The following is a 24047-nucleotide window of genomic DNA, read 5'->3' on the forward strand; positions in this document are numbered from 1 at the left end:
TATATATATATATATATATATATATATATATATATATATATTGTATGTATATATAAATAAACAGAGTTAAACGTCTCTGCTGTCTGTGCCGTCTTCTTCCCCTGTGCAAACCGTAACATAAGGGAGGGAAAGGGAAAGAAAACATTTTGATGGAGATAAACAAGATTATATTGAAATTTAAATCAAACAGCGACATGAATGAGATTAGCTTTATGACACTAGTTGTGGAGCAAGAAAATCAACACCAGTGGCAGCGTTAAAAGTAGAAATTAATGAAAAGTTTATCAACTGTCAGCAGTTTATTGGACAAACTAAAAAGGGTCCAGGCAAGGACATCACACTCATCAAATATTACTCAATTGCCAATAAAAAGAAACTACAATGATCAAGAGTTTTGGATGGATAATAGGAGACATATTTAAAAAAAGTTCAAATTTAAAATATTATAGTTAGCCCAACAGTTCTAATTCCTGGCATACCTCAGTGGATGTACGACATACCAGACGTGGATAAGCAATTATAATTGAATAGGAGTCTAAGTTATTATCAGATAGAAAAACTTGAGGAAAAGTATTCAGAGTATGTCAAACTATATACAGATGCATCTAAAACTATAAATAATAAAGTAGGCGCTTCAGCAGTTATTCCACAACAAAACATAGTATTGAATAAAAGAGGTAGTGACAAGTTAACGTTTTTTCACGAGGGAATTAATAGCAATTTACACGGCAGTTAATTGGACAGAGCAAAATAAAGCAAGCAAAGTAGTTGTGTGCTCGGACACTAGCAGGGCATTAATCAGCATGAAAAACATACCTTCAGAAACAAGACAGGATTTAATATATCAAATAGTTCAGACAATATTTAGAATAAATAAAGCTTGGAAGTGTGGTTACATTTCTGTGGCTAACATAGCAGATAAGTATGCAAAGCAAGCAACAACTTAAACTGAAATAAAGATGAAAAACAATCACAGTAAAGCAGAAGTGAAAAGTATAGTTAAGAAAGACCTAAATAAGAAATGGCGCGATAGCTGGAATAAAGAAAGAAAAGGTAGGCAGTAGGGTTGTACGGTATACCGGTATTAGTATAGTACCGCGATACTAATGAATCATTTTAGTCACGTTGTGTCATTGCCGGTTTACGAGCAGAGGAGCATGTTCGGCGGCACACAATCACAGATTACGTACAAGCAGACACAGTGTGTAGACAGAAAAGGGAGAACGGACACATTTTGGCTTAAAAACTAACGATAAAGGTGATGTTATAACACTGAAACGCCCTCAGGAAGAGGTGCTTTAAGATATGGCTAGCTAGCTAGCGGCTAACATCCATCCGCCGTCAGCAGTGTTTTAGCTACTTCGAAATCATTAATCCTGGTCTCCATGGCGACAAATAAAGTACCGGTAAGTTTCTTACAAGTATCATCCCTGCAGGACGAGGAATAGCTAAACATGCTTCACTACACACCGTAGCTCACCGGCATCAAAATGTAAACAAACGCCATTGGTGGATCTACACCTAACATCCACTGTAATGATATCAAATACTGTAGCGTATCAAGTCGATACTACTATGATTATGTAGATATTTTTTGGCATCACAACATCTTTAGTTTTTTTTTTATTATGTTTATAAACTCAGGGAATACGTCCCTGGTCACATGAGGTCCAATGTATGATCCTGTAACGACTTGGTATTGGATTGATACCCAAATTTGTGGTATCATTCAAAACGAATATAAAGTATCAAACAACAGAAGAATAAGTGATTATTACATTTTAACAGAAGTGTGTATAGAACATGTTAAAAGAGAAAGTAAGCAGATATTAACAGTAAATGAGCAAGTAGATTAATAATACATTTTCTACCACTTGTCCTTAATAATGTTGACAAAATAATAGAATGATAAATGACACAATATGTTACTGCATACGTCAGCAGACTAATTAGGAGCCTTTGTTTGCTTACTTACTAATACAAGACATGTTGTCTTGTATGTTCACTATTTTATTTAAGCACTTAACTGCAATAAGAAACATATGTTTAATGTGCCCTAAGATTTTTTGTTAAAATAAAGCCAATAATGCAATTTTTTGTGGTCCCCTTTATTTAGAAAAGTACCAAAAAATACCGAAATAATTTTAGTACCGGTACCAAAATATTGGTATCGTTACAACACCAGTAGGCAGCATTACAAAGTCCAGAGGAATGTAGGAGTAATACAACGAGTAATAAACTACGAACCACGTATCTTAATATTTTACTGAAATTAATAGGGAAACATTACACAGGGCTGTGTGATTATTGTCGTCAAATAGAAAATGTAAAGCATGTATTCACACCGTAGAAAATGTAATAGAGATGGGTAAATAATGAATAAGAAGCTAGTGAAAGAGAAGGCTACTTCAGCAGTGGATGATATTAAGGTTGAATTCAGAACACGTAGGGTACAAGGCAATCCATCCATTTTTTTTATTTTTTAAAAGATGGTTAAATAAAATCATTTAGGGCTAGGGACCATTTCGATTTACACTTGATTTCAGAAGGTGGCGGTAATGTTCACCATGAGGTTTCTTCCCAACTGTCATTAAAAGAAGAAGAAGAAGTCTGACTAAAGCATCTATGTTTCACACGTTCAGCGCGGACATTTAAAACCCACTAGACGTTCTCCTGTTTCCTCAAAGACAAACGGGAGGTAACTATGTGATGATCCGTTTCCCGGATCATGTTTTGCTTAGTTTAGTATTTCCTTAGTTGTTGATTTTGTTCTGTGTCTGCACCCGGGTTTGTTTTCGTTGTTGCCACGGGTGCTGATTATTGTCACCTGCCTCTGATTAGTGGTCAGGACGCTCACCTGCTCCCAGTCACTAATCAGAGAGCTATTTATTCCTGCCTCTCCCCACACTCTGCCTGACTGTTTTGTTTGCTACTTGCTTCTTGTTCCTGTGCTAAGCTTTTCTATAGCTTCCTATTTTTGTATTCTCGCCTTGTGAAGGTAATAAACCATCCTTCTTTCCTGCACACTGCTTTCGGACATCCATCTGCATCTTGGGGAAACGACCAGCGCATAACCATGCGACCCTGACCGTAACAAACTACCCAATTTTGTTGACTGTTGATTCGCTGTTTCTCCTTGAGTTTCCTTGTTATAATGTACTGTATGTACTTTGTAATATGTACTGTTTTGAGGCTGTTGCAAGTCTATCATTGTCCTGTATTTGTTGCAGAACTGTGGGACATTTATTGCCACTCCAATTGGCCAGTACACTTGAAAAAGAGACTAACGTTAGTCTCGATGTGTGTGCAAGTGCGTGCATGTAAGAGTTACAGACTTGTAAACATCAATTTAGACCTCCCTGAAGTAGTGTTTCTCAAAATTCTAAATTTCAAGTTCTGTCCTTTACTCTGACAGTGTGCAAATGGAACCAAATAGAACCAACACTGTGAGAGTTACAGACCTTGTAAAGGTCAATTTTGACCCTTAAAGGAACCCACAGAGTGACAGTCCCTGGGATTTACTTCTAGAACCACTGTAAGTATGTATTTAAACAAACAGTAACACGTAGCTATCTTTTGAAAGATGCTCAGTAAGACAGCAGAGACATCTGTACTTACATCCTGGTTGAAATGAAATATTGACAAAAGTATTTTGTCAAAACTCTTGTTACAATTTTCCTTTTTAATTTCTGGTTAATTAAGTCTTGCATTAGAAGGCCATGGTGCAAGGAGAGCCGCTAGAGGTGAGGACATTGGTCTTAAGGTATAAATTGACATTAAAACAGGCCAAATCAATATGAAAAAAAGGGCCAAAATTTTCGGACGCTTAATGACACGTTTCACTCATTTTCTGAAACATGGCAACCCTCAAACTCTACTATCAAACATGTGACGGTTCAGTACCGTAAGTATGAATTGTTTTAGTTATATTGTAAAACTTACAAACATTGCTTGGAGGGATAAATATAGAAACCATACGAGTAGGAACGCTACGGATGACTAGTAGACGGCACTTGTACTTCCGGGCCGAAGGACTAAACAGTAGGAAATACCGTAGTGAGCGTAGTGACAGTGCAGTGAGTGAACTATTCCAAAAGATGGCGCCATAGCACAAACAATAATACACAATTTTAATGTCTCTGTGGGTCTTTCAATAAAAACTATTTGTTACGGACAAAAAAGGATGGCTCTTAGTGAAGAAAAATCCATCCATTAGCGGCACCATTTTATAAGGTGCAGGGTTCAAAGAGTAGGAAAAAAGTAGTCGCTTGTTGTATGAAAAATACGGTAGTCTTATTTTGTGTATTCAGAATAACCAGCATCCTCTACAGTATACATTTGATTTTGGTCTATTTATTTTGTCATATTTACAGGAGTGCTCTACTGTTTTTAAGGACCTTCTGCAAAAAGGTGAGTATCTCACAAGCCACCATTTTAATCGCCCAAATGATGAAAAAGAGAGGACTTAAAACGGAACCTTGGGAAACACCACTAAGGTATCTAAAGAGGTTGAACAAATGACTACTTACTGCATCTGAAGTAAACAAGCTAGAGCAACACTTCAGGTATATTAATCACTTAACAAATGTTGTGGAATTTCTGACCTTTGAGCTATATTTCGTGTCTGTCAAGAATGTCTGGTCATTTCATTTCTCATCTATTCTAAACCATGAAAGGACCAGATGTAGGCAAAAGTTGAATATGGAGTCGGGCTGATTGTCTAAGTATGACTAAGGAATTCAAGGAGATTGCGGAACAAACTAGTCAAAACATCAGGACTTTGACGCACGAGGAAAACATAAAAATGACGAAGTCAAAGCAAGGAGAGGGCTTTTTTTTTCCATTGCATGCGGACAGGCGCGCCCGGGGAAAACTGTCTGTGTGCTCGACAACTTAATCCAACCATTTGATTATGAGTAAAATAAAACTCTTGTGTTAAATCCACTTTTGTTCTCATTTAAAACCTGGACCTTCCACTACACAAAAAAAGGAGAGGACTTAAAGGGGTGCCCTGAGGAACGCCTCAGGTATGTAAATTACAAGTTTGGACCCTAGCCAGATTAAATTGCACTGCCAATGTGTCAACAGTGGTCCAACATGTGTCTCCCTTTAGTTTTGAACCGAACCTGAGGCCGGTATGGTGTCATTCCCGGGCCGGATTTGGCCCCAGGCCTGCCAGTTGAATAGCCTGTCCTAGACGCTGTAAAAGGGTAGGATATACCATGTAAAATACATTGGAAAGTTAGCGCTCTCTAGGCATCTGTGTAAATGTTGCTAGCAGTCCCTTTATTAGGATTATTCCACCCACCAGTTATTAAATGGTAACCTTGGGTATGTCATGTAAGTTGTTCCTCGGTTATTAACGGTACAACAGTTTGATAGTAGAATTAAACAATGACTCTAAATATTTTGACAAATAAAAGGCCAGAGTAAGTTTGCTCATGCAAAAGCACGGCAATCCTACATACAGTAGATATACCAAGTAATACAGTAGATGCAATCATCCCTAAAACCAGCTATTTACTGTAAATGCAACCGAGGACCATAGAAATAAACTGAAAAACGAAATGACCTACAAAGTGGTAGCATTTTTAGCACCTACTGTACATGGGCACCTCGTACCATCAATGTGATCATTCCTCCCACAACTATTAAATGGTAACAGTCGTCTTGATAGAAAAGAAAAAGGAAGACTAAACTATCCTCAGTGTCAAACCCATGCAGTGCTTGCCAAAGACTATCAACCTCAAAATCAATCGTTTGAATAAGAACAGAAAAAGCCAAAAGGAAAAGCTATAAAACAACCATGCTTTGTATAAACTTTAAGTACTTGGGTTCATACAAAGGCAAGTAAAAGCCTTCAAATAACAACACCCTCAAGCAAGTCCAACTCCTAAAAATCTTTCCTGCCGGGTCAGAAACTCGCCTCTGCAAGGGTTCAGGGTTGTGTTGGCACCCGCAGTATCATGGCTCGTCCGCGGAGGAATTGTTAATGCTATATTAAAAACTAAAAGGCATGGATAAGGTTTATGAAGACCATATGCTGTCCTGCAGATGGAGTCCTTATGGGAGAGGAATCTGCATTTTTCAGCGAGACAAGGCCACATTCCGCAAGATCACAGCTACTTGACTTAATAGATGTTTTCTACATTCAAAGGGTGCTCTTAATAGTTCCTGAGTTGTTTAACTCTGGACATGTTTTAGAACTATCAAAATAAGAGTAATATAATTTTTTTTATTTTTTTTTTAAACAGTCGCACCTCGGTTTTCGTATGATTCTTTTTTTTTTTTTTTTTTGTCCTGTCCAGCTTCTCAGGCAAATCATATAGTTGATGTAGATGCCCATATTGGCTGTACAGATTTACTTTACAAAAGAGAAGTGTGGGACACTTCTCTTGTTGCCTTATTTGTATTTGGACTTTATTAAATGTTATTATATTACAAACGTAGATGCCCATATCGGCTGTACAGATTTACTTTACAAAAGAGAACTGTGGGATACTTCTCTTGTTGCCTTATTTGTATTTGACTTTATTAAATGTATTTATGTTATCATTTGGTGCAGCCGGGCCGGAGCAGGAGGGGATAGAAAGAGAAAAAAAGGAAGACGGAGGGGGAAATTGTGGGGACAAGAGAGGGATAAGACAGAGAGACGATTGGCAACACTAAATTGGCCCTAGTGTGTGAATGTGAGTGTGAATGTTGTCTATCTGTGTTGGCCCTGCGATGAGGTGGCGACTTGTCCAGGGTGTACCCCGCTTTCCGCCCGATTGTAGCTGAGATAGGCTCCAGCACCCCCCGCGACTCCAAAGGGAATAAGCGGTAGAAAATGGATGGATGGATAGATGGACGACGACAACAACAGCAGCAGCAAACACAACAATAACAACAACAACAGAACAACATCAGCAAATATATATACAATTATGATGGTGAAAATGATAGCAAAGAAGCAGTTAGTGAAATAAATAATACAGAAATGACAATTATTACACTACAAATGAAGCAATACAAATACCAATAGAAATGGGGCTATTGACAATGAATACCAATAATTTACCTCTATTATCAATAATACAATTGTTCAAATGCAACAATACAGATATGTAATGATAACTTGAAATAATTAAATGATAAATGGGTTATACTTGTATAGCGCTTTTCTACCTTCAAGGTACTCAAAGCGCTTTGACACTATTTCTACATTCACCCATTCACACACTGATGGCGGGAGCTGCCATGCAAGGCGCTAACCAACAGCCATCAGGAGCAAGGGTGAAGTGTCTTGGCCAAGGACACAACGGACGTGACTAGGATGGTAGAAGGTGGGGATTGAACCCCAGTAACCAGCAACCTTCCGATTGCTGGCACGACCACTCTACCAACTTCGCCACGCCGTCCCACAAAATAAAGCAGATAAGTGGAGGGGAAGAAAGTGAAGCAGTCTCAATATACCTTGTAGATTGTTACAGTAAAAATAGGTTAAGCTTTGTCAGTGTGCCATGTGTTACCCAGTTTACCCTAGGGCAACAACGTTAATATACTGTATGTTTGAAGAAATGTGAGTGTATGTATGTATATGTACAGTATGTATATATGTATGTTTGTACAATGAATGATTCATTTTTTTAACAAAAATGTTGCAATTGTATTCGTATGCTGTCTCGGTTTTTGAACAGCCAAGCATTGCACTGAACTAACTCGACAGAATTGTTCCATCTTCAATGAGTTTTCGATTAAGGTAAATGTTTTATCCATCATCTCTAAGTATGTAAATAATAATTCTCTATGAAATGTGTTCATACTTATGGATTTATTTATTGGATTTGCATTATTTCCTATAGCAAAAATGTATTCCGTCTGTACGATTCAGTCTTATCCGGACCTTCTGAAACGGCCTACCGGAAAATAAAGATACGACTGTATTAGGGTTGTAATGCCCTCCATCCTTTTGTCCTGCCAAAGACTGATGAGGTTGGACTCTTGCCTCACCTGTCCAGTCACCAAGGTCCTCATGGGTTCCCTTCCCCCACCTGTGCTTGGCACACCAAAGCAAAATCCTTCATCATCAGTGCACATCCGCTTTATCTTCTTGCCAAGTGCCAATTTTTCACACATCCCGGACAATAAAAAGGTATTGTTCTTTGACTTCCGAGTGCCATTATCATTCCAGAGAGGTTGCCTTTGACCCAACCTTCACTCTTGCCACAAACCAACCTTAACCATCTCCTCTACTGTATGGCGTGAAAGCGCAACTGCATTGATGAATCTATCAATTACTGTAAATAGCGCAGGTGGGCTGTATCATGCACAAGTACAACGTTGCCATTGGGGAGAAAATGTGAAGTTAATGTGGGGCCTTGAGAATAAATGTATATAATCATGCACAAGGCAGATTATTATTGATGTTTTCTCAAGGATGCATTCACATCTGTGGTTTGGTACTCTGGTCCTAATAAAGAATTTAAAAAAAATACTTGTTACAGTTTGGTGCAGTTTGCTTAGCGTTTTAGCTATTTGTTTATGCTCAATCTAGATTTTTTATTGAATCCAATTTTTTATGTAGTTGCTAGAATAAAAAAAATGTGGTGTATAATATGAATAGGTACCTGAAGTGGCCCGCTGTACAAATTATATATATATATATATATATATATATATATATATATATATATATATATATATATGGGGAACAAGATTCAAGTTTTGTCCCATTTAAATCAAACCAAGCATATCTAACGTTCATCATTAAGAGAGCTACTATTGAGTTGTACTTATTAAATACAAAAAAAAAAAAACATGCCGGTTTGTCACTATTTCTGTCGCATATTCTACAAATTGTCTAAAACGGCTTCAGGGTTTGCAGTCAAGGCGCCACCTATTGCAGACTCTAAAGTTTTACAGTAGACTATACTTATTTTGTCTGCGTGTGTTGACAAGTTAAGAAAATATTAAGTGCAGTTTCCTCACAAGAAACATCGATCGGAGTGGTCAGGAAGATCACAGGGAACAAACAGTAAAGTATGCAGGAAGGAGTGTATAGCATTTAAATAAAGATCTATGCAAGAACAATATAAAATGGAGACCATCATCGGGGGCGGTCTGTGAACTTCACATGAGATCAGCTCTCGGCAGCTACGGTGCGAGGCAATCACAGAGGCCACTTACAGTACGTCGCCCGGCGGGGAACATTTCCCAAGCGAGAGAAAGGGAGGCGGGGAAAGGTTTGAAGCTATGATCTTGCTGCAAATGTAACCACTTTCTGATGCATACTTTCTGGTGAAATTGTAGCCATGGCAACTGGGCAAACTACCCGTCAAGTAAAATGAAAATAAATATCCTCTGATATACTTATTACAACAATGTAAATATATTTCGGATATATTTCGGCTTCAAGAAAATATTTTTTTCCAGATGGAATCTTGCTTTCGTTGTGTTTTTTTGTTCCGAAATGATTTTTATCTGGTTTAGAATAAATCGAATCAAAACAACATTACTTTAAATTATCATTAGGTGTGTGGCGGTTCTTTATATAATCATTGTTCAGGAATAGATTGTTTTTAAGTAGAGACGCACCGATTGCGATCATGGAATCGAGTTGTGGGGAACTGATCAGCCGGCCACTTGTCAGATACTAATCGTGACGACCACGGCGGAAAACTAACTACGTTTCTTCCAAATACATTATCACTGTAGGGCTAGAGAGAAAGGACAAAAAGGAAAAGCATGCTACAAACAAAAACACACACTGACAAGACAAAAAGCTAACTGCTAAAGCTTAAATGTAAAGTGGAGGTGATCAAGCTCGATGTTGATACTATGGATAGCTAATTAGGTGTGTGTGTGTATATATATATATATATATATATATATATATATATATATATATATATATATATATATATATATATATATAAAAATCCCCTGAAAAGCAGGGAAACCTGCGAAACAGGCTTGTAGGGATGAAAAAGGTCTGTTTTTTCCTGACCCAACGTATATTCCGCTCTACCCCGGTATTGAGCACTGTATAACAGATAAACCACAGAAACTTCGACTATACATTAGGGCTGGGCGATATATCGATATACTCGATATATCGATATACTCGATATATCGCGGGTTTGTCTATGTGCGATATAGAAAATTACTATATCGTGATATTCGAGTATACGTTCTCACGCAGTTGCTTTTAGCTGCGGGCATTACACTACAGGCTCTTCTCACTCTTTGTTGTCTCTCCTTCTCACAGAGACATAAAACAAGCGCACCTTCTTACAAACGTCACATACGTATACGCCCTGGCGGAGCAGAGAGGTAGCAGCACGGGTAAAGTTAGCTGTGGTGCGAGTGGTAATACGAGAGAGAGAAGGAGCGAATCTGGTAACAAATGAAGGAAGAATTAATTCCCAAGAAAAACAGCACGGGGTCCATCGTCTGGCGGTGGTTTGGCTTCAAGCGGGAATATGTCGAACAGACAACCGTAATTTGTCAAGTGTGGGGCAAAAGCGTTGCTAAAAAAAGTAGCATTACTGCTAATATGTAGCATCATTTGAAAAGTCACCCGCTAGAGAATGAAGAGTGCTTGAAACTCCGCATGTCAACATCTCCGTTCGGTGCCACACCAACAAAATGCAGAGGCAACCATTTCCAGATCAACACTGTATGAAAAAAATAGTCAACAACAGAAGGCAATAACGTCCGCAGGAACCTACCACATAGCGAAAGACATACACTATTTGATTTCCTATTATGCAGCTCATTTTTATTTGACAGTTATTGAAATATCTTGTGTGACATCATGCACAAAAGTGCACTTTATTTGTTTTAAACTATTGTAGTGGCGTTCTGTACAAAAAGTGCACTTTAATTTAGTGTTGTTTTGATATGTCATCTTAGTGACATCATTCACAAAAGTTCACTCATAGCTTGTTTTTAAAATGTCTCTGACAATCTTGCACTTTCTGTTTTGAAATGACATGAATGTTTGTGCCACTGCTTAATAACAGTTTAATTAATAAATACAGTTTTGGTCAATTGATTTAGTTGTGATTTCTCTCTCTGCATGAAAGTTTAAAATGAGCATATATTAATGCAGTATGAACAAGAATGTTTTAATGTAGACACATAGAATCATTATACTGCTGTGATTATATGCATCAAGTGTTCATCTAAGGCTAAGGCAAAATATCGAGATATATATCGTGTATCGTGACATGGCCTAAAAATATCGAGATATTAAAAAAAGGCCATGTCGCCCAGCCCTACTATACATATATATTTATATATACATACATATGGTTAGAGTGCCCGCCCTGAGATCGGTAGGTCGTGAGTCCAAAGAATATAAAAATGAGATCCATTACCTCCCTGCTTGACACTCAACATCAAGGGTTGGAATTGGGGATTAAATCACCAAAAATTATTTCCGGGCGTGGCCACCGCTGTTGCTCACTGCTCCCCTCACCTCCCAGGGGGTGATCAAGGGTGATGGGTCAAATGCAGAGAATAATTTCGCCACACCTAGTGTGTGTGTGACAATCATGGGTACATTAACTTTAACTTATATATATATATATATATATATATATATATATATATATATATATATATATCAGAATATTTTTCTGGGTTGTTTTTGTTACCGTTTATAGACCTAGGGAATTAGTCTCTGGATACAGGAAGGCTTTCAGGGCAAAACCCAAATTATTTAAATGGAAGCCAAAAGTAGTTTCTACTTTTGTTTAGTTATTTATTGTGCAGTAGGAACTTGATTTTGTTAAAATAAATGTAGGTCAATCAATCAATAAATCAATCAAAGTTTATTTATGTAGTCCTTAATCACAAATGTCTCAAAGGTACCATTCACTACCACAAACTTATAATTTGATTCACAACAATACAAGCAAATTGTAAATATTATAGGATAACCTTTATAAACATGTGTTATTGTGTTTACTTTAGTTATTTGTTATAAAACATTTTCACTCCTGTGATCACATTAGGACTCAAAATTGGAGGCCAAAAATTATGATCGCGACAGCCGCAGTTTTTAAGGTTAGGAGTCGGTTGAAAATTAGAAGAAAATGCAAAGTTCTCGCATTTAAAAAAAAATTAAAATTCTCAAATAAGCTAGAATATATATTTCTTTAAATTAACTATACAACAGTTTACAATATTTATTTTTAGGAAAGGGCATAAATGCAGAAAAGTGCAGTAACAGTTTAAATTTGATTATTATGAAACTTTCAGGAAATTAAAATTTCTGGTTGGCCAAAGTGCAGCATTAATAGTTCCAGCTGGAAGCCCCTGAACAATGGCGGAACGCTGTTTTAAATTGTATCCACTTATCCATTCCCGTATTTTGCTGGTAGGCCAATAGCAGACTTTAACGATGGAAAATGGTTTTCGTGCTCCAACTTCTCCTTGGGACTTTTGGTTACCATGACTCCAAGCCAAAGGCTGGGCTGCATTGTACGTTAAAACAATCTGATTATGACATATCGTGACAATATAACAAAAAAAAACAAAAAAAACTGAAGCACCAAATAAAAGCAACTCTGGTGGTAAACATGCCCAACCTTCCACTGCCACAATGCACAATGGTGCATTCATAATCAAATGTTTAGTTATGCAACTAAATGGGTTACTGGTGCATGAATAATTTGTATGCTACACTCCAAACTCATACACAGCGCTAGTTTTATTTATGAGATACTCAAGTTAAGACCTCCAGAATGAGCGATATATCATAATAGCGCTGATTTCTAATACTCCACTGTCCATCCTCTAAGCCAAAAGAAGGACCCTTATTGAGGTTGTAATATGACCAAAATGTGAGGAGGGGCCGTTCATTGGAAGTTGAGCTGCAACTAACGACTATATTGATAGCTGACTAGTCATCGACTATCTTAATTATCTGTCAACCAATCAGATTATGTAGCTAACACATATTCTGTGTCTCTGATTTAGTCCTCATGGCCCTCGAGCAAACGCAGATTTTTCTTTCCCCCTCTAAACGCGCCACAACACACTTACTCGTCTTTGGGTCTTTTTGGATGCTAAGGAGCGATCCAGCAGCGAGTTGCACTGTAAAAAGTCAGTGTTCAAAAACGAGAAAAAAAAAATACAAAAATTAGGGGTATTTTATTTGAACTAAGCAAAATTATCTGCCAATAGAACAAGAAATTTGGCTTGTCAAGACTTTCCAAAACACGCCAAATTAGCTAACTTCAATGAACCCAAAAATACCTTAAAATAAGTATATTCTCACTAATAAGTGCACTTTTCTTGGTAGAAAAAAAAATGAGACCTTTTTGCTCAATATGTTGAAAAATATTCCTAAATTAAGTAAATGCTAGTGCCATTATCTTGACATAATGATATGCACTAGGCATTACATTTCTTGAAACCAGCAAACTTATACTAAAAACAAATTTATTGTTCTTAATGGAAAGGCAACAAGGCAACCGCTTGTTACTCTCGGGGTCTACTAGCCAATCAGGCAAATCATATTGTCTAAAAATGCATTTTTCCATCGATAACATGACATCGCGCCAAGTGCGTGCTCTTTCAGCCAATTAGTGCAACTATATACAGCCTGGTCCCCGGCCAAACATGTTTTTATTGTAATTTTGAAGAATTCATGTGAATTAACTATTTCTGTTCAAAATAGTTGAAATGTCACATGTTAAATGTTTAAATATTAACTGTCAGTTTACTGTACTGTGCCAACTGTACTACTATATGAGTACGTATTTTCTATTGTTTCATTGAAAATAAAACAGCAAAGTCCATTTGGCTGTCATCCGTTTTTAATTATGAGACAAAATTGTGTCAAAGTCATGATTCTTTTTTCGTGCTTGAAATAAGAAATGATTACTTTAAAAAAGTAGTTTTATACTTGTGAGTGTTGATGACACAGCTTTGCAACAGTTGATATTCTAGTTTCAAGCATGTTTTACTCAATATAGGTCATAAAATCTCAGCAACAAGCTGTAATATCTTACTGAGATCATTTAGGACCAAAACACTTAAAACAAGTAAAACACTAACATAAAATCTGCTTAGTGAGAAGAATTATTTTATCAGACAGAAAATAAGCAAATATCCCCCTTATTTGAGATATTTAATCTTACTTAGATTTCAGTTTTTGCAGTGTGGGCCGTGGCAAATGTGGTATACAGCAGAAAGATCGCAAGTCTCATCAGCGACGTTTTTGATTGTGTGGCGGAGGGAAGGAGAACTGCTCGTCTCCCGCTCTGCAGTGTGCAATTAGCGCTGCCATCTGTATGCTGTGGACTGGGAGGAGCACGACTGTCCAGCTTCATTTACGCTCAAATCATTACTTTGGCCTATTCCACGCCTACACCCCCCGCCCCCCCTCCCCATCCTCTGCTCCCCCCCGCAAAAATGTTCTCTCAGATTGAGCCATCTGTTATCTGTCATCACCCTTCCTTCTACTTTGTCTTTAAGTGTCTCGGTTATTCACTCGCTGCAGACGTTTCCTGGGGGCGCCACGGGCAGCGGCGATGGACTCTCAGAGGGGAGATCCGAATGATGGGCTTGTTAACGGGGTCACTGATAATTCCGCTAATTAGCTGCCATATCACCTTGAGATGCCGTCCCAGCCAGCAGAGAGAGAGAGAGAGAGAGGTGGGACAAATTGGTGGCACTTCTATGAACGTTTAGTGTCTTTTACGGTTTTACGCTGATTTGAATATAAAATAGTAATATGGGAAGGTTTACCATGGTTTATCAATATTCCGTTTATCGTGACATCGCTAGGGTTGCCAACTTCCTGAAAAAAAAATACATAATACACCTTGTTTGCAGGGCCGGTGTTCCAAAAAATGTGCTGCTTCATAAAAAAAAAAAAAAAATACAACCATTTGCATATTCCAATAATTATCAACATAACTAATGGACGGATTTGGGTAACATTTTCAGAAAATGTCCAAAATGGGTCCTGGTACAAGTGCTTTTGTAGCTTTCATTAATATTTATAAATAAGCTTGTCAAAATACGTGTTGACATCAATTCTGTCATCATACAGTATAGACTAGGGATTCTCAAACTTTGGTACGAGTACCACAAGTGGTACACCAAAGAATCACTTAAGTAATGTAACAGTTAAATGGTAAATGGGTTATACTTGTATGGCGCTTTTCTATTTTCAAGGTACTCAAAGCGCTTTGACACTAATTCCACATTCACACACACATTCACACACTGATGGCGGGAGCTGCCATGCAAGGCCCTAACCACGACCCATCAGGAGCAAGGGTGAAGTGTCTTGCTCAAGGACACAACGGACGTGACGAGGTTGGTAGAAGGTGGAGATCGAACCAGGAACCCTCAGGTTGCTGGCACGGTCACTCTGCCAACAGCCGACTGTCAACAGTGTTACTGTTCAAACTGTGTGTAATGTTACAATATTCTTGATCAATAAAACCCCCGCCTTGTTTTTAATGAATACTTAGGCCTACTATGATACTGTATTTTAATGTTGGTCTTTATGGTGGTATTTGTAGAGCCAAGTGTTTTCTGAGGTAGCACTTGGAGAACCAGTGGTATAAACAACCAGCCAAACATTTTAGGTTAATCAAGGTTTATACCGTTTTTGTTTTGGTTTGTTTCCTGGTATGTAAAATTATGCAAAATATATCCACAATATAGCAACCTTTTTTTACCTTAATTGCTATTATTTTGTTCACAGAAACTTTTAGCGTTGATGCGCATGTTGAGTAACGTTGGGTAGCACATTTTTACGGGTAGCAGATTTTCTTAAAACACCCCCCAAACTTATCGACTTTACCCTCTATCAGCGTGGTTATTGGTTTGGCTTTTTTTTGTGAAATGATGCAATTTGACTCAAACTTAGATTTAAATAAATTAATGTTTTGGAATAACAGCAATAGGGAAACAAATTGCTCAACAACTTGAGTTTAAGGTACAATGGAAAGATATCAAAATGAAGTGAATATAACTTAAAAATAATATTCTTCTTGACTTTTGGTTGGTTGTTGGTGTTGCCTGATGGACAACAAACCAGTCAATGTTTCCACAGGTTTTGTCGTCTGTGATATTTTCTGTTAAGACCACGACTAGCAGCATGGCGTTAAACGTCACACAATCCACCATCATGGGCAATAGAAAACGCAGCGGCAAACACCGCAGTGCGCTTTGTAGACGCAATTGTTCAACTTTTCCAGCCACATATTTTCCTTTTCCCAATCAAATTTATATTTCTGCACTTTTTGGAGTCACACTCTACCAGAAACCGAAAGTTCAAGGACGCCACAACAACCACCGGAAAAAATAAATAGATTTTATTTGATACGCACTTTTCCTTTAAATAAATCTTAAAGTGTTACAGTACAAACCATTATTTAAAACAATAAAACTGTAGCCATTTAAGCAGACAAAATACTATGACACTATGATTGAAGCATGACAAACACAAGGCATGCAAAATACAGTAGTGGCTTTTCTAGAGCGGTGTTTTTCAATACAGTCTGGTGTGCCGTGGGAGATTATATAATTTCACCTAATTGGGTTAAAAATATTTTTTGCTTGCAAACCAGTAATTATAATCCACAAACAATGTGTCATTGTTGAGTGTCGGTGCTGTCTAGAGCTCGGCAGAGTAACCGTGTTATACTTTCAAATCAATAGGTGGCAGCAGGTAGCTAATTACTTTGAAGATGTCGGTATGGTTTGTTGTGATCACAATATACAGACGACAGCGGGAGGCAGTGCGAAGGTAAAAAGGTATCTAACACTTAATCCTAAAATAAACAAAAGGCGAGTGCCCCTAAGAAAAGGCATTGAAGCTTGGGGATGGCTATGCAGAACAAAACTACAACTGAACTGGCTACAAAGTAAACAAAAACACAATGCTGGACGACAGCAAAGACTTACATTACAGCGTGTGGAGCAGACGGCGTCCACAAAGTACATCCAAACATGACATGGCAATCAACAATGTCCCCACAAAAGAAGGATAGCAACAACTTAGTCGAGATTGCTAAAAACAAAGCAGGTGCGGGGAATAGCGCTCAAAGGAAGACATGAAATTGCTAGAGAAAAATACCAACAAAACAGGAAAAGCCACTAAAATAGGAACACAAGACAAGAACTAAAACACTACACACAGTAAAACACCAAAAAACTCTAAATAAGTCACGTTGTCATGTGACAGGTCGTGACAGTACACCTACTTTGAGACAAGAGCTATAGTGATGCATGCTTGGTTATTGTTTAAAGTGATTTCTAACAATTGCGAAAACGACTCTTTACTGTCAATATCAGCTGCTGAGTTTAATTTGTTAATGATTTCTGCTAGTGGTGGTGTGTCTCCGCATTTTTTCAATGAAAAAAATGTGCCTTGGCTGAAAAAAGGTTGAAAAACACTGTTCTAGAGTGTCTATTTCAGTTATTTAAAAAAAAAAAAAAACTTGGTCAAAGGATTTCATGGTGTGTATAAAGTACTTTTTGAGCACATTCAACAATACCGCAATCATTAGAGATGTCCGATAATATCGGACTGCCGATATTATCGGCCGATAAATGCTTTAAAATGTAATATCGGAAAACATCTGTATCGGTTTCAAAAAGTAAAATTTATGACTTTTTAAAACGCCGCTGAACAAAGTGGTACACGGACATAGGGAGAAGTACAGAACGCCAATAAAGGCCTTTGCGTGCCGGCCCAATCACATAATACCTACGGCTTTTCACACACACAAGTGAATGCATGCATACTTGGTCAACAGCCATACAGGTCACACTGAGGGTGGCCGTATAAACAACTTTAACACTGTTACAAATATGCGCCACACTGTGAACCCACACCAAACAAGAATGACAAACACATTTCGGGAGAACGTCTGCACCGTAACACAACATAAACACAACAGAATAAATACCCAGAAACCCTCTCAGCACTAACTCTTCCGGGATGCTACAATATACACCACCCACTAGCCCCTACCCCCCCCAAACCCACCCGCCAACCCCGCCCACCTCAACCTCCTCATGCTCTCTCAGGGAGAGCATGTCCCAATTTCCAAGCTGCTGTTTTGAGGCATGTTAAAAAAAATAATGCACTTTGTGACTTCAATAATAAATATGGCAGTGCCATGTTGGCATTTTTTTCCATGACTCGAGTTAATTTATTTTGGAAAACCTTGTTACATTGTTTAATGCATCCAGCGAGGCATCAAAACAAAATTAGACATAATAATGTGTTAATTCCACGACTGTATATATCGGTATCGGTTGATACAGTAATTAAGAGTTGGACAATTTTCGGAATATCGGATATCGGCAAAAAAGTCATTATCGGACATCTCTAGTAGGGATGTCCCGATCCGATATTTGGATCGGATCGGCTGCCGATATTTGCAAAAAAATGCGTATCGGCAAGGCATGGGAAAATGCCGATCAGGATCCAGTTTAAAAAGATAACTCCGGTCCGTGTTTTCCAACGCACCGATTTAAATAATACATTCCACTTTTCTGCTGCTCCCACGTTCCGTTCCGCATTTTCCAGCACACCTTCAACACATCCACAGGTCTGTGGATTCTCACACAGTTGCTTTTAGCTGCTGGCATTACACGACAGGCTCTTCTCACTCTTTTCTGTGTCTCCCTCTCACAGACAGCAAGCGCACCTTCTTACACACGTCGCATACTGTCACGTCATACGTCACATACGTATACGTCCTCTCCCAGCAGAGAGGTAGCAGCATGGCTAACGTTAGCTGTGATGCTAGCGCAGCCGTGTGACCAACGCTCCCTCTAAGGTGCGCGCCTGTGCAATTGCGTACTGTTTAAGCGTCCTCTGCGCATAGCAAATCTATGCCACGCACAAAATCTAATAAAAAAATAAGCGCATAACAATTTTCGACACACCGACACGACAGAGAAAACAGTTTTCGTCATCATTGTTCAAATATTGTAACGTCTGTCGAGACGCTATCTCCATTCGGTGCCATACGCCCACACCATCAAAATGCCGAGGCAAACATTTCCAGATCAACACCGTATGAAAAAAATAGTGATTTTTTTAGTTGTGATTTCCTTCTCTGCATGAAAGTTTACGGGTAAAAGTAGCATATATTAATGCAGTATGAAGAAGAATGCTTTAATGTAGACATGCAAGCCTTGAAAGAAAATTTTGAAAATCAAGACTACATTTCCTGCAAATGGGTGCATTTCTACCCTATATTTTAACTTTAGATTTATTCTCATATCAAACTCTTTTGGCTGTCTTTTTGACACTTACATCGGCGCCCCCCTCCACACCCTGGATTATAAATAATGTAAATAATTCAATATGATTATCTTGTGTGATGACTGCATTATGATGATAGTATATATCTGATGGTATATATATCTGTATCATGAATCAATTTAAGTGGACCCCGACTTAAACAAATTGAAAAACTTATTCGGGTGTTACCATTTAGTGGTCAATTGTACGGAATATGTACTTCACTGTGCAACCTACTAATAAAAGTCTCAATCAATCAATCAAAACACATAAAATCATCATACTGCTGTGATTATATGCATCAAGTGTTCATTCAAGGCTAAGGCAAAATATCGAGATATATATCGTGTATCGCAATATGGCCTTAAAATATCGCAATATTAAAAAAAGGCCATATCGCCCAGCCCTAGTTTCAATGATGCCATTTCTGTTTGTCATGTATAATTTTGTCTATTTTGTGTTTATCCTTGAATAAACAGGTCAGTTTCTTGTTACCAACCATTGTGTATTATTCAAACTCCCCTAATTCAGCTGGCTAGTTGTTATCAAGAGTACTAAAACCCTTTTCAACATGATTCTGACAACTAAGTAGGCTAAATAATTTTAAACTTTAATACATGCTCGGATAGGCCAGTATCGGTCAGTATCGGTATCGGATCGGAAGTGCAAAAACAATATCGGTATCGGATCGGAAGTGCAAAAACCTGGATCGGGACATCCCTAATCTCTAGCAATCATGATATCCATGATATGAAATGTTCTTATTGTTATATGCCTACCGCTAACACAGGTTTGACTGTACTACAGAAATTATATAAATGCTATTTTTTAACACTTAGCATTTTAGGTGATCATCTAGATGATTAATTCAGCATTCTGGTGATAAATCAAGTTGCCACCTCTTTTAAAAAAATAAAAAATAAAAAAAAGTAGGAAATTGATCTGCATTCGTCATTCCTGATTAATGAATACAGAGAAATCCTGTGGTATTTGACCATATTGATGTTTTCCCACTAACGCTAACAATTAGCATGGCTGTGGGTCATGGGAAGGCGATGCAAGCTGGTGCCTTTGACTGGGATTCACCAGTCAAGCGTTAACTTTGCTCAGTGCGATCATCTCACTGGTGTTTAACTGTGATATCAGGAATGCTAATTACCTCTTACTAATTGGGGAATAAATGCTAGTGAGTAGTTCTAATTAAAATAACTCTAATTATTGCATTAATTGACTTTATGTTAATCAAATTTCTCCTCTAATTGGATAATTGGAGGAATCTTGGGAAGCATGCGGGGGCCCTTGGACAAGGTTACCGTTGTGTCGAAGGCAGTCAGCTAAAAAAAACAAAAAACGAGTTGATTAAACACCGCACAGGAAGTCAACCAAACACACATTCATAATGAGAACTTTTTTTGTCTTCTTTTTTCTTTTCTTTTTTATGTTTGGGAGCTTGCCTGCTACCTTTTCATCAAGCAGACCCCAGAGAGCATCCCTCCCAACGAGTGCGGTTTCATCTTAATAAAAAAAACAAAAACACAGAAATAGTAGAAAAGGATGGAAATGCGCAAATGAGGGGAGCGGAGGCACATATCTAAGAGCTGGCTGAGCCTTTGTTCTGAAGGGAAGAAAAACATGCAACTTAAAAAAAAAAGGAAGAGAAGATAAAAAGCCTTCTTCAGACGGGATCTGGGTCAGAGCGAGACGTGTGTTGCAGTGCCGAGCGCATCGCCGTGCGGTTTCCATCCGTCTCTGGATAGGCGGCTCCGTGACTTCCCCTGGCAGAGCACCACCAAGCTGAGTCGAGGCAAGCAGCAGCCGGGATTAAAAACGCACACACACATATGCAAAAGCCCTGGCCGCGAGATGCGCCCCCGTCGCCAGCCAATGAGGCAAGCGGCCATTTCGGGTTATGAGACGGCCTGGCGGGGCCAGATGACGCCGAGCCTCTTCCCGCCATGCAATCTGCCCGGCCTCTGCCATCGCCAGGTCTGTTTAACCTCAAAATGCCACAAGGGGGATCCTCGAGTCGGAGTCCCGCGACAGACGAGTGCTGATAAAGTCACGGTTTAGACCAGGGATGTCTGAAGTGGACAGGTAATTTTTTAACGGCCCCACGGCACATTCTAAAAATACGATTAAAAAAAATTAAAAACATTAAAACTGGTATAAAAGAGCAAACAGGTGAAATGTAACAAGAAAATGTTGCAATGTTTACTCTAATAACACAAAGCTGCCATGCAGGCTGTTGTGTTCTTTAAAAAAAAATAATGAATCAAAACCAATGTCATTGTGAATTATTGACCTATTCAAGGCTCCAATTATGTCACATTAAATATTCCACTTTGAGATATTTTTTGGGGAAAATGTTGCATATTTCGTGTTTGCCGTATAAAAAACTAAGCTGTTTATTTTAAAGAAGGGCCTAAAACGAACAAACAAAAAACATAAACAACAATAAAACTTATAATTGACGGATAGATCTGAAGTTGATCTCGAGACTATTGTGTTAAAAGTAGGGATTTCTGATAATGGCTTTTTGCCGATATCCGATATTCCGATATTGTCCAACTCTTTAATTACCGATAACGATATCAACCGATACCGATATCAACCGATATGTACAGTCGTGGAATTAACACATTATTATGCCTAATTTGGACAACCGGGTATGGTGAAGATAAGGTACTTTTTTAAAAAACTAATAAAATAAAATAAGATAAATAAATTAAAACATTTTCTTGAATAAAAAAGAAAGTAAAACAATATAAAAACAGTTACATAGAAACTAGTAATTCATGAAAATTAGTAAAATTAACTGTTAAAGGTTAGTACTATTAGTGGACCAGCAGCACGCACAATCATGTGTGCTTACGGACTGTATCCCTTGCAGACTGTATTGATATATATTGATATATAATGTAGGAACCAGAATATTAATAACAGAAAGAAACAACCCTTTTGTGTAAATGAGTGTAAATGGGGGAGGGAGGTTTTTTGGGTTGGTGCACTAATTGTAAGTGTATCTTGTGTTTTTTATGTTGATTTAATAAAAAATAAAAAAAATAAAAAAAACGATACCGATAAAAAAAACGATACCGATCATTTTCGATATTACATTTTAACGCATTTATCGGCCAATAATATCGGCAGGCCGATATTATTGGACATCTCTAGTTAAAAGTAAACAGTAAAACATTTTTAATTCATTGTTTAACACTTTAATGATAATCCTGTTGAATCCCCAATAATTTTAATGTGATTTTTTTTTTTTAAGTGTCATTGCTCAAAAAAAAAACCAAGAATTAAAATCAATGTTGTTATGAGTTATTGACCTTTTTAAGGCTCCAATTATTATATAATCTAAAATATTCCACATTTTATTGGGTGAAAATATTGCATATTTTGTGTTTTTTCCACAAAAAACAGTGTTTTCTTTGACAAAAATAGCATACAACTTAAATCTTTAAAAACGTTATATTGACAGATAGACCTAATGTGGGTTTAGAGAGTTAAACCTTGACTAATAATACAAATAATAATACTGAATAATGACACATTTTTAATATTTTTTTGACCAAAACCCTTTGTGGTCCCCGGGATCAAGCCTGAGTGGAGGCTTAAATGTATATTTGTTATACATATATTGTATTGGTTTTTTAAATAAAAAATGGCCCCCGCTTGCTTTGATTTTTTAGTGTGCGGCCCTCAGTGGAAAAAAGTTTGGACACCCCTGGTTTAGACGCTTCGGCAATGTTGCTAGCCATGACCCCCGCCAGCTGAAGGCTGGGCTGCACTGTATTTGTAAGTACTTGCACTTCCTATACTCTTTAAAATGTTCTTGTAATCAGACATTATTTTCGGTATATTTACATGGAATCTTTACCTGACATGTTTCGACTGTCATCTGCAGTCTTCTTCAGAAGGGTCACCTGACCACTGTGACGTGTTGCTGAAGAAAGAGAACAAAGAAGAAACTCAAAAACCTGAAATAAATAACAAAGAGGTCATAACCTTACCATACATTAGGGGAGTAACTGAACCAATACAGCGGGTCATGAAAAAACACAACAGATAAACCTCACACAAAAACAAGACAGTTACTTCCAAAAGACGAAATAGAACAAGACAAGAAATTCAATGTCATCTACTAAATCCTGTGTAAATCATGCGAAAAATCATACATCGGAGAAACAGGGAGGACTTTCAACACTAGGAAGAAAGAACATCAGAAAGAATGCGAAAAAGAGATAACTGGAAGGTTTATAAGAAGCCTAAAACCAAAAATCTGAACAGGAAATCTTAAAATCAGCCATATCGGATCATTGCATAATAAATAACCACATCATGGACCAGGACAACAGCAAAATCATCGGGACAGAAAGTAACAAATTCAAATGATGGATTAAGAGGCGATCGAATTAAGAAAGCGGCCCAAGGAAACCATCAATCGGGATGAGGGAGCATTCATGATCTCGCATACCTGGGACTCCCTCCTCCATTAACCATCAAGCGGCGGGGGGCGGGGGGTAGCCAACCAGGTAGACTTGACAGGTATGCCTGGTCAGCCACGCCTATAAGAACAGCTGATAGGCAACACGTCACAGTGGTCAGGTGACCCTTCTGAGGAAGACTGCAGATGACAGTCGAAACATGTCAGGTGAAGATTCCATCTAAATATACCGATAATAATGTCTGATTACAAAAAAATTTGAAAGAGAAAATGAATAAGAAGACATTATGAACCCTTTTGAGCAACTTGCACTTACTGTCC

At 37.9% G+C, this 24047-nt stretch overlaps 1 protein-coding gene across 2 annotated transcripts in view; it reads right to left on the minus strand.

Moving 5' to 3' along the window:
• The window catches only part of il1rapl1a (interleukin 1 receptor accessory protein-like 1a), a 907971-nt gene that overhangs the window by 858290 nt on the left and 25634 nt on the right, over positions 1–24047 (minus strand). For both annotated transcript variants that reach the window (XM_072914508.1, XM_072914507.1), the window contains exon 2: positions 23160–23225. The gene's annotated coding sequence lies outside the window, so the exon portion shown is untranslated. The remainder of the gene's footprint in view (positions 1–23159; positions 23226–24047) is intronic.

Source organism: Nerophis lumbriciformis, linkage group LG13 (assembly GCF_033978685.3).
Source record: "Nerophis lumbriciformis linkage group LG13, RoL_Nlum_v2.1, whole genome shotgun sequence".
In the NCBI taxonomy this organism is placed as follows: Eukaryota; Metazoa; Chordata; class Actinopteri; order Syngnathiformes; family Syngnathidae; genus Nerophis; species Nerophis lumbriciformis.